General features: G+C 36.2%; 1 long non-coding RNA gene across 2 annotated transcripts; it reads right to left on the bottom strand.

Annotated features, from left to right (window-relative positions):
• Window positions 1-4747: 4747 nt before the first annotated feature.
• LOC141393530 (uncharacterized) lies at window positions 4748-18369 on the bottom strand. 2 transcript variants are annotated; one of them, XR_012410116.1, is made up of 8 exons: window positions 18181-18369; window positions 17820-18113; window positions 15636-16831; window positions 15219-15577; window positions 14888-15153; window positions 14619-14789; window positions 13654-13867; window positions 4748-5337 (listed from the first exon to the last, which is right to left on the bottom strand). It is a non-coding gene; the product is annotated as an uncharacterized lncRNA (long non-coding RNA). The 2 variants fall into 2 exon arrangements; XR_012410117.1 differs by lacking the exon at window positions 17820-18113 and having other exon boundaries at window positions 18181-18195.
• Between the last annotated feature and the right edge of the window lie 939 nt (window positions 18370-19308).

Here is a 19308-nt window from a genome sequence, read left to right as displayed (position 1 = left end):
TCCCTATTCATAGCCACTAACCACTGCACTTCACTTAACAAATGTTAAGAAAAGTGGAGGGGAGATGAGCAAGGGACGTCCCTACACAATAAATGCTATGTTTCACTCAATCACTAGAGTGAACATAGAAGGTCTACAGGAACCACATCCATAAAAAAATCCAAAAAAAAAAAAAAAACAAACAATATAAATATGGCTCCCCAGCCACAAATATCACAAGTATATATGTATACCCTGTAACTAGTGACTAGTAAACAAACATTAATCTACATTAATCTATTAGAGAGATGCTCAAAACACCTTCTCTTAAAAACAAAGGTGGAGAAAGTAAAATTACGTAGGTCAAGAGGTAACCGATTCCAAAATCTTGAAACCCTAACAACAAAAGAATGCTCTCCTATCCACGACGAAAATATAGGAAATGACAATTGAGGATTCCTATAGTATCGATTAAACACAAACTTATTAAAGAGGGGAGAGTTGACGTCCTTCATTATCCTATAGTGGCATAAAAGAAGGCGATATTCAACATACTTGTCAAAGGACAAGCCCAGGAATTTAACAACAAATTGCGAAACATGGTCACCACGTCGCAAACCAAACACACTTAAAAGCAAAACAAAATAAAAGAAACATCAACGCCATTGGTGGTTGAAATGAATTTATCGCCTTTGAAGCGGACAGCAGCAAATCTTTTGCAAATGAATTTGGTGACAAATACAGTAGGTTCAGTTTAAGTACAAATGACGAACATCCTCCATCTATATAGCCAACTACACCAGGGAATTTCGTTTTTGAATAAAAATGGTTTTTATTTTGCCTTTTTTCCTCCTTTGTCAACTTCGAAACGATCCAATTTTGGCACAATTTGTCCTCTATCAAGTGGACAACTTCCTTCAATACTATCGACAACGTAGATTGAGCCATGCAATTGTTGAAATCATTGCCATGGGACTTTTGGAAACTTCCCTCCTCCAAGAATCGCAACGCTGCGCACACTTTTAAAAGTGGGGGTATTGCTGTTGATCTGTAACTTACTTTGCAGTCATCCTTTAACGTTTCCACAACGTAAACTACGGCATCCTTTGGCAATCGAAAATATTTAAGGCGTATTTTGAAATAATTTACTGATTATACAGATCTTTCCACATGATCATCAGCTTACAGTGCAGATGGCAATTCCAATGGATTCGACTTGTCCCTCAAATTTCTTTTAATAAATGCAATGTCCTGTACATTTTCTTCATCATCAAAAAATAATTCCACCGAACTTATCATTTTTTGGGACAGCAAATAAAACTTGACGATCCGAAGATTCAATGGGCAGGTTATATTCCAATCTTGGGTTGTTTTCCAAGTTTGCTCGAAAACTCAGACAAAATATTAAAATATTATCCAGAATACACAAAAGAGTTTTGCAAAGCCCAATTATTTTTAAAATGTTTTTTTTTTTTTTTTTTTTTGGAGAATAGAGGTCACTAGTTTGAAGAAACACTGATCGATAACATGTTTATCGACCACCCGGTTGAGTTGACATTAATAGAACAACATTTCGTCTCAGTCGCGCAGACAACTGACAACGCAACTCAAGTTTAGTGGCAATACAAGATAGACCCATTAGTTTCGCCAAAAAGTCCGACTCCACGAGCTACTTTGGGGTGTGCTTCCATGTTTTCAAGCAGTACTTCAAATTGCTGTTTTGTAGTAGGAATTTTTACCAATATAAGCACAGAAACACCAAAAAACATATAAAATATTAAATAAATTCAGTTAAAATAACTGAAAATGTTACTTATGTTTCATTTTTTCGTTTTTATTCGTTTGTAAAAATGCACGGCGACAGCTAATTTGTTGTCGCCGGAAAATGACTTTATGGCAACAGAATTTGTCGTCGTCGGGCGACTTTTGCGACACGACTCGCGTCGCAATACAATATTTAAATTTTGTCGCAGAGACGATTGGCGACGCGACATGACTCGCGTCGCAATACGGAATCGACCCATTAGTTTTCTAAAATTTTTTTAGTGAGGAAAATATACAGCCCAATTATGAACGGCCTCTCACCGTGAGTTTTCTCTTTCTCGCCTCCTCCCCTATTATAAACATCATATCGCCGTGAGTGATGTTATGTTCTCACTGTTCCCTTATTATAAACAACAAGAGGGTGAGCAAAACTCACGTTCGTGAAAAAATTAGCTATTACAAATGTAAAAAAGGTGAGAAAAAGAGGCAAATTTCTGCTGAAATTTCTCACTACCGAAATCAAAGTGAGTTGAACAAAAAAATTTAAGTGTGAACATTTATTTTAAAAAATACGAATATTTTATCTGTAATGATAATTAATTGTATTTTAGGTTGAAAGTAACAAAAAATAATAAGAGATTTTTTATGTTGTGAGGTTATTGTTGACCTTTGGACGCTATTTTCTTTGGTTTTAATTTGGCTTGAGGTCAACTTAAAAATTTAAAAACAAATGGGCGTTTATGTTTTTATTCTTATAAAAAGAAAGAAATATCATTATTATAAATTTCTACCATAATGTTTATAGTTGCATAAAACGAATGTTCTTGTTTTTTAAAGCTTAGGACATTGACCGCTAACATTTTTTTCAGAGTTCTTTACGAATTCGGTCTGAATCTCTGAATTCTTTCAGAATTTGGTACAAAATTGGGTCTACCTTCAGTTCCAAGAATGGCATGTAACTATCCACTGGAGTTATATGACTAGGTTTGGCATCGCACCATTAAAAGACGCAGAGTGCTGTGCATGGTGCTATCAATATTTGCCTAAGAATTTAGACGACTGCAATATCCCAAGTATAGTTGAGCAAAAACTACTCTGGTTTGTTGTGGACTTTATTCACACTATATTTGTTTACATTAGAACCTGCGACTATGTGAAAGCTATTCAAAACTACTTGAAATGCTTGTTGAGCAAGGGATTCTATCCAGTATGGTTGGGCTTCCCTCTCTAGAACGTGAAGATCATTCTTGATGGACCTAGTGTGTCGGGCCAACCCACCCAACGTTTTAGTTACAGTACTTGCTCGGGCATTACCGTGAGAGCCATCCCTATCTCACGGTAATGCCCGAGCAAGTACTGTAACTAAAACGTTGCCCGTGGTATGTATCAGTGAAGGAAGGTCTAAATCGAGTTTTCAGGTATGGACAGATCAAAAAGGTACATTCTGCATAAAGCGGCTCACAACTATACAAGGACCCAATCAGGAGCAACCCATGTCTGCAATTGTTATTCCTAGAGAGAGTAATGTACACGATTTGGATCTTTTGTTGTCGCAGTCTTGGAAAGAATGGGAGATGGTGCTAAACACAACTTCCACTTCATTTCCTTGGTATTCCTCAGAATTTGCCATTTCTGTTATCACCCAAAATGCAACATTAAACATTTACTTATTGTAGCCATTTAATGACGTTTTTAAACGTCATTTGTTCACTTTTTTACGATTTTCCAATAAAGTTAACGAATTCTTCAGTGTAAATAAACAATTTTCACATATCTGCCAAAACAAAAGAACAGATGTTGCCATGTTGTTTTAATGTTGTATTTTCTTTTACCAATATCAATGTTCCTTTACAGTGGATTGTTAATAACTGACATTTTTCTTGCTAGAAATGTTTATTAATTTGAAAATTTATTTATTTTTTATACAAAAAATAATAATTAATTAATCTCAAAGTTATTTGTGCAAAAAATGACGGTATGGCAACACAAATTATTATTTCAAGGGTTCACAAGTCGCGCCATTATTTTCCATTTTCCGACTTGTCAACCCTTGTTCACTTTTTGTGCTCCTCCCTGCTCAATCATAATAGCTCGAGCAGGTGAAAGTGAACTGCAACTCACTTGTGAGTAGCTCCCTACGTGAAGATTCATAATCGCTATGATAGTTTACGTAGCATCTATCATGCGACACTTAAGAGATAAATCGAATAATAGAATTGCCATCAGTATTGTGAGTATGTTTGGTTTCCAACATTCATCAAAATAATTGTTAATTTTTTGGTTTAAAGACTATTTTCTGCTTTCAAACGACGCTGTTATTTATAGAGTAGATACATTAAAAAATGACTTAAAAACCCAGAGATCAACAGCAATACACCTGCTCCTTAAAGTGTGTGTTTTTTTGCAGAAGGAAGCTTTCAAAAATCCCATGGCAATGACTAACCTCGCGATCGCTCAGCCCACATTGTCAAAGTAATAAGTGAGATTCTGAAGTTAATAGAGGAGAAACTGTGTACAATTTGGATGTTTTCAAATTAACGGAAGAGGAAAAGTGTCAAAATAATTTATAATTTATATCTGATGTTGCGTGTGGCACGAAAATTAAATTTCTTTTTATTAGTTAACAAAAACCGGCAGCATTTTTCCATGGATGTGGTTCGTTGCTGCCGGCGAATAAAAAAATGAGAGAACCGGATACAGAATGTGGCCGAGTCATACATAAAGTTACAGTGTTGCCAGTTTAAAAGCAGGAGGCAGGTAAATACAACACTGAGGGGGCCAATAGGTGTCTGTAGATTGACAGTGGGTTGGTTTAAAATGAAATCGATAAATGTCGAAGAATCCGCGAAAATGGGAAAATCAGCATTGGTTTTGGCAGTATAAAAGGCATAACGGGGAAAATATTTCTCCTATTTGTCTTTTGGTTGTGGCAAGGAACCATTTTTTAAACATCCTGAATAAATATAAAAAAAACCCCAAAAGAATAAAGAAATAGTGTAAACAGTTTAATTGTTATACCAAAGTAGTGGCAAAATTTATTTGTGTTTTGGTGATGCCAGTTTATTTGGCTGTGTTGCGAAAAACAAAACATGTAAGACAAGAAAAAAATGTTTTGCCATTTTATGGCTTATGATTGAATGTGTCCTTTTTTTGTCTTATTAAAGATTTCGCCTACTCTATCGGCAAATAAACACAAAGGAACTCTGACCCCTCCAAGTATATGCCTGGAGGAGGTCAGCACCGTTTATTGAGGAATTTTTATTGATGTACTTCAAATTGGCCAAAAATCTTGATGTTGATATAAATCCGATATTTCTTAATTGAGAAGAGAAAACGCATAATTTTGTTGATGGCAGCCTTTGCCTGGTGAATTTTTGATGAGACGGCTTAATATTTCTGTGGTCGATATTTAGTGGAGAAAATCCCTGTTGTTTGAGGGAAGGTCCTCGGAGTAAGATGCCGTAACGTTTAAGAACCAAAAAAAATTATCTTGTTTTGTGAAATGTCAGCAACCAGGTAAAATTTCGATATTTTTGTTCTCCCGAGTGTGTTCATGTTTTGCCATTAACCTGTGCGCCAGAAGAAGCGTTAAAACTGCAAAAGAGAAAAGAAATAAATTTATTAATTAATGATGACATAAGTTGAAACTAAAAAAGTAAAAAAAGAAAAAATTTTATAGATAAAAAACCATATAACTAATCTAACTAAAAAAAATAATCTAAGTGTGAACGTCCCTAGTAATTCTGTAGAATATAAGTGTTAAGTTAAGGAATATTTGTAAGAATTTCTAATGCCAGGAACAGTGCGTGGGTGTAGGGTTACCCCAAAAATACAATAGGACTATTTTTGTTTTCTTGTGTGGACATATGGTAACGTCCACTATTCCTCCGTAAGAGAGCTCTTTTAGGAAGGGGTTGAGTGTTTTAAAGTGGCCAGATTTGGCAATAGTCTGTTGATAAATGGTGGTAGCCTGGGTGATTGGCTCACTAAGAGAGAGGCAGTTAGGAATTCAGTGTTTGACATGATTGTTGTTTGTTTAGAATTAAGAACCTTAACTATGTCAATAAATAATTTTTATGTTTGATTGTTTTCAATATGAATTGCTAAGTGTTTTTCCGTAAGAGAGGGAAATAGGAGGATGCTAATGTGAGGTAAGAGTGTGTGGAAATTGGGGCCCTTTAAAAATTTGCTTTATTGTTATGCCAGGATGAAAGGGTCAAGGCAGGGTGGGCAAAGTGGGGGAACTACAACACCAAGTTCCTTCATCATGTTCGTATGTTGTGTTGTATCGTTTTGTCTTTGTTTGTTTTTTTATGTTGAGTCCCTTTTTCATTATTGTTCGACCCCTAGGGCTGATGGTGGCAGGGTTATGAATCCCCCTGGAAGTGATGCCCCGACTGAGCAGTTGGAACCCCACCATAGCGCCGCATTAGGCGGTATGCAACAATATGGCGCCCAAACCAAAAATGTTTGTCCTATCGTCCAAAAAAAATCAAGGTGCAATACAACATCAGCACTGCCTAAATAAGAAAATATTTTTTTTAAAATAGACGAAGGACATTAAATGTCGAATATGTGCAATAACACCTAAGCGCAATCCAATAGACCATAGGGTGAAATATTCCAAAACGTGATATCGCATTTTCTAATGTCTAACGGATATTGTATCCACAATTTTTATACAAAACTGTGATAATAGTGCAATATTTAGTTTAGGTTTTTTAGAAAATTAGGATGTCTCGTTCCATGTTATAGGGTCTATACAATAGCTCTTGTTCGTCGATTGTAACAAAGAATGTATTGTGTTTATGACCTGTCTTCTATGTTTCCGTGTTTTTGTTTATTTAATAATATTAAAGGCAATAGACGAGGGTTAACATTAGGAAAAGTACAATAACTGCTGTGACGTCGTCAGTCGCAGACTGTATTGTACGAAAATTCCCTTTACACAAGGACTTTTTTCCACAAAATAAGTAGAAAACTGCCTTGTTGTTACCTTTTGCATTAACTGTGTTCATTTTTTGTGTAAGTCCATTTTATCCATACAACATGATGACCGATTTAGGACACTTCTAGAAATCTCAATTTATAATAAAAAAAAAAAAAAAAAATAAACCACACAATTGATCTCACAAGCAGCTGAAAATACCTCCTATTACCTCCCAGATGTGTATTTTGTGTTCGTAAAAAAAAAGAAAAAAAATTTTGTTTTGTCGTAGTGTGTAAACTAGAAACTAAACTTATAACAAACTATTATTATTTTTATCATATATCTGCTAACGACTAAGTATTTTCACAACTAGAAATAAGTAGCTCTAAGCTGTGTTTAAAATTTTCCATTATTTTTTTTTTAACATTGACCTAAATTTCATTTCAATAATTGCATTCCTGAACTGGGATTAGAAATTCTAATGAACACGCCTAAGTCAGCCAAAAGAAGAAGTAAAAGAAATCGTTCCTCAACATTTGATTTGAGTAGGTTTATTCTATCTCCAAAGAAAAAGTCAAAAAAGAAAACAATGCAAGACGCAAATGCAAATAGAGACCCATCAATACGGGATCTATCTGGTACCATAATAAACAGAGAAGCTTCCACTAGTGCTGAAGCAAGATTAGCCCAGAATACTCAATCCACTTTACCAACTAATACGTCAATGAATCAGTATGAGGTTAGTAATTTAGTGAAAAGTTTGGTCCAAGAAAGTTTAAAAAACGCCAGTACAGACATCCACAATTTAGTAAAAGATAGTGTGACCAAAGAAATGCAGCAGGTGTATGGCATCATTAATAAATTAAATGAGTCAATAACTAGATTGACTAGTAATGGTCAAACTTCTCAAAATACTAATCCTCAACCACAATCCAATGGGATTCATGCACAAAATAATATAAATCATGGACATCAGTCACAATCGAATCCAAATCAATTACCTCAGCCAGGTCCGATGCCCAACATAGAACCTCAATCGTTAAACGATAACAACTCTGTACCTCAACCACAACCCCCACAACGGGATAATAACCAAAATTCAAACCACAGGAATAATGTACACTCATATATTATGAATGTTCCTAGTGCACAAGGAATTAGAGTTGAAAGATTCGGAATAAATTTTTCAGGACGACCTAATACCCTCACTGTGGAGGATTTTATATATCGCCTGGAATATTTCCAATCTCATTATGGACTCACTTGGGAAGGAATATTAAATGAATTCCATATGCTTGTATCGGGTCCTGCGATCGAATGGTTTTGGTTGCAACAAAGAATTAATGCGATATGGAATTGGGAGTCACTGAAATATGGGTTGCTAGAAAGATTTAAAACTAGGCGCACTTGTTTCGAGGAAATGAGGGACTTACTAGAAAGGAAACAATTACCCGGGGAATCAATAGATTCATTTTTCCATGACATCAATTTAATGCGTTCGAAATTGGAAAGGCCAGTTTCCGATTTCGAAATGATTTCCCTTGTCAAAAAGAACTTAAGAAAAAACCTTTCTAGTATTGTTTATTCCATGAATGTTTCCTCTCTGGAACAACTGCGAGTTGAATGTTTGGAAATTGAAAGAACATTTTTCCGCCGCGACCCTGTTCCAGTTCCCCCACCACCAGCTAACAAACCGATTAGAGTAAATGCCATTCAAGAAGAAGGAGAGACTAATATATTTCCTATGTTCGAAGAAGAAGAGGATGTAGTAGAGATATCAGCTATCAACAATCAAATTGTATGCTGGAATTGCCAGAACCCCGGTCATGTCTTTAGGGATTGCACTTCAAATCAAAGAGGCTATTTTTGCTTTAAATGCGGAAAACCAAACACGACTGCACCAAAGTGCATAAATTGTAGGTCGGGAAACGGGAGGAAGAACGCGGTTGCAGCGGGGAACCAGCGTTCCTCCGAACAACCCGCTGTTCCGAACCCCCAAACCAATTAAAAGAACCCAATGAAGATATCCACTATACTAAACTTCGACACTATCTGCCCTTAAATGTTAGGGAAGAGTATTACGCCAAAACAAGGGCAAAAATTTTCCAAAACGAAGAGGTAGAAAACCCAAACGAAATATCTAACATTCAAATTAAAACTAAACAACGTATTCTAAAAATGAGAAACAAGCAAAAGCAATACAAAATTTTAAAGAAATCTGTTTCGGAAGCTATTTTAAGATGCCATGGCAGAAAAGATCCAAGACCATATGCCACGGTGAAGATAGAAGGGAAGGAAATTGAAGGCCTTCTCGACTCTGGTGCTACTGTGAGTTTATTAGGGAAACATTGCAGAGAAGTCGTAGAAGAACTAGGAATAGAAATAAAAACCTATCTATCAAATGTCAGCACTGCCTCAGGTCAGTTGCATCGAATTTTAGGTACCATTGTAGTTGACGTTGAATATCAGGGAAAAGTGGCTCAAATGACCTTAATATTATGCCCAGATCTAGAGCAGGAATTATATCTCGGTGCAGATTTTTGGAAATTATTCCAAATAGCTCCCGAGATATTTCCTGTCGAAGAAGTCGATTTGGATTTACAACGGAAAATACATGGGTCATCAACCAATGAAGAAACGAAAATGCATGTCCTGACGAAGGAACAACAGGATAGACTAACAGAAGTAATAAAAAAATTCCCTACTTTTGAAGAGCATGGACTAGGATGTACAAAATTAGAAAAACATGCGATAAAGCTCGTCGAAGGTGCTAATCCGGTTAAGGAGAGGCATTATCCCATGTCGCCGGCGGTCCAAGATATAGTTTACCAGGAGATTGACAATATGCTGGCGTTAAAAGTGATAGAAGAAAGTGACTCCCCATGGAGTAACCGAACAACGGTGGTACGAAAACCTGGCAAAAATCGCTTCTGCTTAGACGCCAGGAAATTAAATGCATTGACTGTGAAAGATGCTTACCCATTGCAGAACATCGACGGCATCTTAAGTAGAATAGACCAAACCCACTTTATAAGCAGCGTCGACCTTAAATATGCCTTCTGGCAAGTAGAGCTGGAAGAGGAAGCGAAGCCGTACACAGCCTTCACGGTACCAGGTCGACCGCTGTACCAATTTAGGGTAATGCCGTTCGGGTTATGCAATGCGGCGCAGAGACTTTGCAGGTTGATGGACAAGGTGATACCTGGAAGACTAAAGTCCAATGTGTTTATCTACCTTGACGACCTATTGATTATTGCAGACGATTTCGAACACCACATTAAATTACTGGGAGAAGTAGCCGAATGCTTGCAGAAAGCGAATTTGACCATCGGCCTTAAAAAATCATTGTTTTGCTTCAGAGAGCTAAGGTATCTTGGTTTCATCATTGGAGATGGCTGTTTAAAGACTGACCCAGAAAAGGTCAGTGCGATTCAAAAAATCCCTGTACCGAAAACTCCCAGAGAAGTACGAAGCTTCCTAGGAACCGCTGGGTGGTACAGGCGATTCATTAAAGATTTTGCCTCGATATCCGCCGCCCTCACTGACACATTGAAAAAGAGTCAAAAATTCGTCATCACTCCGGAAGCATTAGAATCATTCAACACCCTCAAACAAGCATTGACATCTGCACCTGTCCTCCGGCACCCTGACTTCCGCCGAGAGTTCTTTATTCAATGCGATGCGTCGGACTATGGAGTCGGTGCAGTATTGTTTCAAAAAAACGACGATGGAGAGGAGAATCCCATCGCGTTTTACTCTCAAAAATTAAATGCGTGTCAAAAGAAATACTCAGTAACCGAGAAGGAATGTTTAGCGGCCGTGCTTGCAGTAAAACGTTTTCGTCCTTATGTGGAATTAATGCAATTTACAATTATTACTGACCACGCTAGTCTTAAGTGGCTAATGTCACTAAAAGACCTCAGCGGTAGACTGGCCCGATGGTCACTCCAACTTCAAACATATAACTTCTCAATTGAACACAGAAAAGGATCAGAAAATGTGGTTGCAGACACACTCTCTAGAATGCCCATCGATTCAAATGTCACCGTAGAAGAAGTAACTGATGAGAGTGAACTACTAGATTTCGAAACAACCGCATTTGAAAGTGAGGAGTATGTCGAATTACGAAACACCATAATTGAGAATGCCGAAGTACTTCCCGACTTAAAAGTTGAAGGCGACAAAATATTTATAAAAATGAAAAAAATCGACACAGATTTGGTTGAATATGAGTGGAAAATGTGGATCCCACAAGAGATCACATATGCTCTAATAGAAAAGGCTCACGTCTACAATGACATCGTACACGAAGGAATCACAAAAACTCTCAATCGGTTAAGAAGATTTTATTATTGGCCTAAGATGGTTTCCCAAGTGAGGCAGTTTGTGAGAAATTGTAGAACCTGCAAGGAAACCAAACCCTCAAACCAGAATATGAACCCAGAAATCGGAAACGAAGTGGTCACTGAAAGGCCATTTCAAAAACTGTACGTGGACTTCCTCGGGAAATATCCACGATCAAAGAAAGGAAACGCATATATTTTCATCGCAGTGGATCATTTCACTAAATTTACCTTTCTGCACGCGATGAGGGAAGCAACTGCACAAAATGTTGTACAGTTTATGGAAAGCCAGATTTTCAACATCTTCGGCGTCCCAGAAGTTATCCATAGCGATAACGGGAAACAGTTTGTGTCGAAAGCCTTCGAACAAATGGTCGACAACTACAAAATAAAACACATGACAACTGCATATTACTCCCCACAGTCGAACGCCTCCGAGCGTGTCAATCAGTCCGTGTTGGCAGCTATAAGAAGCTATGTTGAAAGTGATCACCGCGACTGGGATTTATATTTACCCGAAATCGAGAAAGCCCTTCGCACGTCTGTACATGCAGCCACCGGCGTGAATCCCTTTTTCGCCCTCTTTGGGTTTAATATGTTTTCAAGTGGCACCGATTATAAGTTGGCCAAAAAGCTACAATCACTAACGGACCACCAAATAGATCCATTAAACAGACATGACAAAATAGAACTTATGCGAGAAAAGATTAAAAACAATCTGCACAAGGCATATGAAACAAGTGCCAAACGTTATAATCAGAGAGCGCGGAAAGTTAGTTTAATACCAGGGCAAGAAGTGTATAGGCGTAATCATATGCTTTCAGACTTCAAGAACAACATAAACGCCAAATTTTGTAAAAAGTTTTTGAAATGTAGAGTTGTGAGGCCTATCGGGAACAACATGTTCGAATTAGAAACTCTGCAAGGTAAACCTTTAGGTAACTTCCACGCCAAAGATATTAAAATATAACAAAGTGCAATTATTCTGTGATATAGTAATTTAGGTGCAATATAGGTTAAGAAAATGAATGTTTGTGAACGTCCATTTTTTTTGCCTTTTGCATTTATTTTTACTATTAGAATTATTGACATTGTTAGATTATACACATATATTTCATTAGGCTAAGAAGTATCTAAGGTTGCCCGGCTTTTTGAGACAAACAGGGCGTGGGAGTTCCCCACGTTGGGACACAAAAAAAAAAAAAAAACAAAACGACCTCAAAAAAAAAAAACTATAGAAATCAGTCAAGGGGTAAGAATTCAGATTCTTAATATCCTAGCTCACACCTGAATAAAAAAACCATAAATGAAATTACACATTCATTGAATGTGCAAAGTAGTTGACATGAACGATGATCCATACAGGTAGATGAAGTAAACACACCTAACATTTTCACATCCATAACCATTGGGACGAAAATCACACACCTCACGTCGTATAGACGGTCATGTTTACGTCAAAACACAAAAGGTCAATAAGGGAAAACTTCTATCTTCACCCAACAAGGTCACCTAATCGCTCAAAGGGATGTAAATAATCAATTGTCTCCCACACAGAAACCATACACTTAAGATTCACCATTGTAACGTATCTATTTATGTCCGATGTTGTTCTTAAATGGTATTATCAGAACGTAATACACAGTTCGTTTTTAATAATGGATACTAATTAAAACAAACCCATTTGATATACAGTATACCTGAAAAAAGAATCCGTTGAACCACCCAGCCAGTTTATGCCTTACCCCAAATTAAGACAATCATTCAAAAAATTAAATTATAAATGTTTGGTTTATTATGTTTCGTTAAATATAGGGTAATAAGTATGAGGATAGAAATATTTGCTTTAATGGTACGAAGTAATATATAGATGAAAATGAGTAATGGTATACGTAAATATAAATCAATATGAGTTAAGGAACGTTATATGTATGGCCAAGTTTTTTTTAGAAAAAAAAAATGCAGCTAATTTTCCAGTATTAAGTGCTTCTGTCATCGTCACAAAATTCATGTAGCATGCGACAAAATACAGAATGTTCAATGAGTCCAAGATAATTCTTCCGAGAATCTGTAGTATCAATGTTTTTAAATACCCTCACGTCTGCTTATAAATGACCACTGAATCTTGTTAAATCTTTATTACATTTTGTTTTGCGAAAAGCCTTCAGCCACAGATTAACGTAATAGACTCAATCAGGTATAATTTTTTTTTGTCGCAATACTCAAAAGCATTTAACGTAATTAAAATCGCAGGTAATAAAATCACACAAAGGTCCACTTAATATATCGTAGAATCCCGACAAACACGAATAATTTTCAAAAAAAAAATGTAAATCGAACTTATTATATGCGATGTTTTTTTTGCTAATCAATAGTCACCAGTAATTAAAAATAATAGGGATATAAATGGAATGAGGCACAGAAGAGAAAAACATATGGTAGCAAAGTCTGTAACGCTGGCAAGCCACGTACGTATTTTCAATGATAGACAAAAAATTCCACTCCTTTTACGTTACTTTATTTTTGTTTACATTCCAAATTTCAAAACAGTCTAATATATCCACTAATGCACCAATGTTTGTATCTGCCATGCCAAATTCGCAATAAAAAAAAAAGAAAACAAAAAGGAAAACTCACCCCAATATTTACGTCCTTTCATGATGGCAGGTAAAACTCCATCAGCAGATAATCTTCGTACACAATTTTGATGATCGGCAGGCCAGGTATATTAACAACTGGTATGACAGCCAAATAAACGTATGTTTGGGTTTTGTGTGATGTAGAATACGGATACTTTTTGCTGTGCACTTTTTCACTTCACTCCCTTATAAATTTAATTTTCACAAACTACCTAGAAACAGAAAATGAGAAGGTGTTACTAAAATTGAAATATTTCATTATTTTTTTATACTAAAAGAAAAAAATGCGTGGCAAGCGTAAAAATATTCAATAATATCTTAATTGTATGCATGTAAACAAAAGTTAGGTAAACACTTTTGGTAATCTTATTGAGCGATGCTACACAAAAATCCACTGAAAAAAAAACACACATGTCTCATTCAGATGGCCATGGTCACAATCCATAAGATTGGTTTTATAAAGATCAGTAAACTCATTCATTATTCCTTTTGATGACACTTTCTGACCCATAACAGTTCATAATTCACTTAGTGGAAACACTTGATCATGTTTTTTTTTGGTTTTATAAAGATCAGTAAACTCAATCATTATTTCTTTTGATGGCACTTTCTAACCCATAATAATTAATAATCCACTTTATGGAAACACTTGTCATACTGTTGTTTTTTTTATCGATAGTTGGAACACACAATACTATTATTAGGCCAATTCTTGATATATTCGTCGCAGCCGATTATTACCATTGAGTACACAAAGGTTTTTTTTGAACACAACACCATCCTAGGATCACTTTTTTATATATTTGTCGAAGCCATGATTAACAATGAAGATGATCTGAACGCACACGTACATCTACTTTTAATTTTGTTTTGCTGTCTCGTTACACACGACACTGATGTTTGTTGTCAATAATAAAGGCACACACTTTTGGTAATAAAAAAAAAACACCAATGAATACTAACCAGGTACTTTGAGGTTAAGACTCAGCGAGGCAGCTGGTGATGTCCACTCACAACCCACGAGTAAATGATACCTGCCCAAACTGTTTTGTAAACAATGCGGGCGAAATTTTATTCAAGCGAGTCCACACTAGTAGTTGAAAACACGTAAACGAGGGCAAAACCAATGAAGACCTGAAAGGAAAAGAAAGGCAAGAAAGAATTAGACAATAACCAAAACAAATCAGGCAATATACTATACAGCTAGGCAAATAAACAAATGAAAAACCTACCTGTTGTCTACACCGACTTCTCTAGTGAAAGCATCCACAGATAAAATTAAAATTCACTGAGCCTTCCAAGCTATCCTAATTGTGGTATGGTTTAACAGGTAGATGGTTGCGTTACATTCATTTTATTATGTTCATTGGCTCTAGCGGCCAGAGTAAAGGTAGCAATTCCAAAACAAATTACAAATCAGCAGTCAATAAAATGTGTCGCAAGATGAAACGGAATTCTATAAAAGGCTGATGGGGATCATCATTTAAGAAAAAAGGAACTGAAAAGAAAAAGAAATAATTGTTGAATAAAAATTGATATAATGAATGGAAATTCTCTACTCACCATCTCTATTGGAGTGTCACCTCGTACGTTTTGTTAAACTTGTTGAGTAAGATGATTAAAATTGTAGCATATGCGGGGGCGCACAAGCAAAATGTGTGGAGGCATATTTGAAAGACTAAGCCTTGTACTGAATGAGAAAGTATGCACACACATACATAATACCACAGGCAAAGTCATTGCAGATCTCCAAAACGGTAATCAATGAGTGGACATACACACACATTCACATGTACATAAATGTGTGAATGGTGAGACACCGCAATTTTTTTGGTATACCCACGCCACTTTTTGCACGTACGCAAAACGCCATACAGAAAAATTTTCATTCAACTAGAAAATTATTGCTGGGAAAATTATTGCTGAAATGAACATTCATGATGTTTAAACTCACAAAACTATAGAAATGCACATGCTTACCTTTATTCCAAAATCCAAAATGGCATATGGTTTCCACATGGCTTCATGGTCATTTGAAGGGTATGGAGTTCACGCTAATTTTTTCCATGGTTTTCAGCCATCCTGCAGCGAAATTTGATAAGATCACTTCAATATACACGCACATCCCCATTTCCATCGATGAACTTGGAGATGGCGATGTTTTGTTGCGTGTGGCACGAAAATTAAATTTCTTTTTATTAGTTAACAAAAACCGGCAGCATTTTTCCATGGATGTGGTTCGTTGCTGCCGGCGAATAAAAAAATGAGAGAACCGGATACAGAATGTGGCCGAGTCATACATAAAGTTACAGTGTTGCCAGTTTAAAAGCAGGAGGCAGGTAAATACAACACTGAGGGGGCCAATAGGTGTCTGTAGATTGACAGTGGGTTGGTTTAAAATGAAATCGATAAATGTCGAAGAATCCGCGAAAATGGGAAAATCAGCATTGGTTTTGGCAGTATAAAAGGCATAACGGGGAAAATATTTCTCCTATTTGTCTTTTGGTTGTGGCAAGGAACCATTTTTTAAACATCCTGAATAAATATAAAAAAAACCCCAAAAGAATAAAGAAATAGTGTAAACAGTTTAATTGTTATACCAAAGTAGTGGCAAAATTTATTTGTGTTTTGGTGATGCCAGTTTATTTGGCTGTGTTGCGAAAAACAAAACATGTAAGACAAGAAAAAAATGTTTTGCCATTTTATGGCTTATGATTGAATGTGTCCTTTTTTTGTCTTATTAAAGATTTCGCCTACTCTATCGGCAAATAAACACAAAGGAACTCTGACCCCTCCAAGTATATGCCTGGAGGAGGTCAGCACCGTTTATTGAGGAATTTTTATTGATGTACTTCAAATTGGCCAAAAATCTTGATGTTGATATAAATCCGATATTTCTTAATTGAGAAGAGAAAACGCATAATTTTGTTGATGGCAGCCTTTGCCTGGTGAATTTTTGATGAGACGGCTTAATATTTCTGTGGTCGATATTTAGTGGAGAAAATCCCTGTTGTTTGAGGGAAGGTCCTCGGAGTAAGATGCCGTAACGTTTAAGAACCAAAAAAAATTATCTTGTTTTGTGAAATGTCAGCAACCAGGTAAAATTTCGATATTTTTGTTCTCCCGAGTGTGTTCATGTTTTGCCATTAACCTGTGCGCCAGAAGAAGCGTTAAAACTGCAAAAGAGAAAAGAAATAAATTTATTAATTAATGATGACATAAGTTGAAACTAAAAAAGTAAAAAAAGAAAAAATTTTATAGATAAAAAACCATATAACTAATCTAACTAAAAAAAATAATCTAAGTGTGAACGTCCCTAGTAATTCTGTAGAATATAAGTGTTAAGTTAAGGAATATTTGTAAGAATTTCTAATGCCAGGAACAGTGCGTGGGTGTAGGGTTACCCCAAAAATACAATAGGACTATTTTTGTTTTCTTGTGTGGACATATGGTAACGTCCACTATTCCTCCGTAAGAGAGCTCTTTTAGGAAGGGGTTGAGTGTTTTAAAGTGGCCAGATTTGGCAATAGTCTGTTGATAAATGGTGGTAGCCTGGGTGATTGGCTCACTAAGAGAGAGGCAGTTAGGAATTCAGTGTTTGACATGATTGTTGTTTGTTTAGAATTAAGAACCTTAACTATGTCAATAAATAATTTTTATGTTTGATTGTTTTCAATATGAATTGCTAAGTGTTTTTCCGTAAGAGAGGGAAATAGGAGGATGCTAATGTGAGGTAAGAGTGTGTGGAAATTGGGGCCCTTTAAAAATTTGCTTTATTGTTATGCCAGGATGAAAGGGTCAAGGCAGGGTGGGCAAAGTGGGGGAACTACAACACCAAGTTCCTTCATCATGTTCGTATGTTGTGTTGTATCGTTTTGTCTTTGTTTGTTTTTTTATGTTGAGTCCCTTTTTCATTATTGTTCGACCCCTAGGGCTGATGGTGGCAGGGTTATGAATCCCCCTGGAAGTGATGCCCCGACTGAGCAGTTGGAACCCCACCATAGCGCCGCATTAGGCGGTATGCAACACTGAATAGAAAAGATTTTTAGTTTAAACGTTTTGTTGTCAAGTACGTTGTCAATTTCTACTTCATTTTGAGGTTTTTCATTTGTCTAATTTCACTGTTATTATAATCCCATGTCTCTTCAATTCCGTAGATCGCACCTGCAGGAGTTGAAACCATATTAATTTTCAGTAAGTCTGCTACCGGTTGCTCCATCGACGACAAAGATATTTCTTGTGATGGTCCACCTCTTGTAGTTGTAATGTTCTTATTTTGAGATTTTTTTTCTTTAGTTTGGATTTAAATTGAGTCAAAATGCCATTCATCTGGTGTACGCTCACAACTATTTAATTGCTCCGCAACATCCTTCCACACCTCATCAAAAGTGGCTTTAGTTTCGCCAAAAAGTCTGACTCCAAATTGCTGTTTTGTAGTAATTTTTACTAATATAAATACTAAAACATCAAAAAACGTATATAAAATTAAATAAATTCACTTAAAATAAATGAAAATGTTACTAACGTTTCAATTTTTGTTTTTATTCGTTTGTAAAAATGCACGGCGACAGCTAATTTGTTGTCGCCGGAAAATGAACTGGCGACAGAATTTGACGTCGTCGGTGGAAAAATTACGTAATGGAAAAATTGCAACTGGCAACGCGACACGACTCGCGTCGCAATAAGAAATCGACCCATTGAGTTGCGTTGTCAATTGTCAGCACAACTGAAATGAAATGTTGTTTTATTGGTGTTAACCCAACTAGGCTGTCGATAAATGTGTTATGTTTTTTTCAAACTTGTGAACTCTATTAAATGCAAAAGGCACAATTCGCAAAAAAAAAAACTATTATAAAATGACTGTTTGTTTTACATTGCTGAAATACTCAGGAAATGTCGCCAACATTACTGAGGGGTATTTTGCCACCGTTGAAAAGTGTTTTGATGTTGCCTGGACGGGGAATCGAACCCACGACCTTATGTGTGCAAGCCGGGTGTGCATACCATTGCACCACGGTGCAATTATTTTTTGATGATTAAGAAAATGTACAGGACATGACATCTATTAGAAGAAATTCGAGGGACAAGTCGAATCCATTGGAATTGCCATCTGTACTGTAAGTTGAAGCTCATGTTGGAAAGTTCTGTATAATCTGTAAATTATTTTAGGTATAAGGCGTATTTTCGATTGCCAAAGGATGCCGTAGTATACATTGTGGAAACGTTAAAGGATGACTTCAAAGTAAGTTACAGATCAACATCGATACCCCCATTTTAAAAGTGTGCGCTGCGTTGAGATTTTTTGCGGATGGAAGTTTCCAAAAGTCCATGACGATGATAGAACAATTGTATGGCTCCTTCTACATTGTCGAACGTATTGAAGGAAGTTGTCCACTTGATAGAGAACAAATTGGATCGTTTCGAAGTTGACGGAGGAGGAAAAAAGACAACAAAAATCATTTTATTCAAAAACGAAATTCCCTGGTGTAGTCGACTGTATAGATGGAACCCATGTGCACATTGGATTTGCACTCAATTTATCAATTAATATTTCAAACTGTTGTTTTGTTGTTGTTTTCACTATATTTTTGATATACAAAATTAATTACTCATGCAAATAATCAACAATTGTTAAGAAAATGTTTGTTCCTAT

Source organism: Musca autumnalis, unplaced genomic scaffold (assembly GCF_047663935.1).
Source record: "Musca autumnalis isolate F117 unplaced genomic scaffold, ASM4766393v1 scaffold_2, whole genome shotgun sequence".
NCBI classification, from domain to species: Eukaryota; Metazoa; Arthropoda; class Insecta; order Diptera; family Muscidae; genus Musca; species Musca autumnalis.
This window is presented reverse-complemented; position numbering and strand designations above follow the sequence as displayed.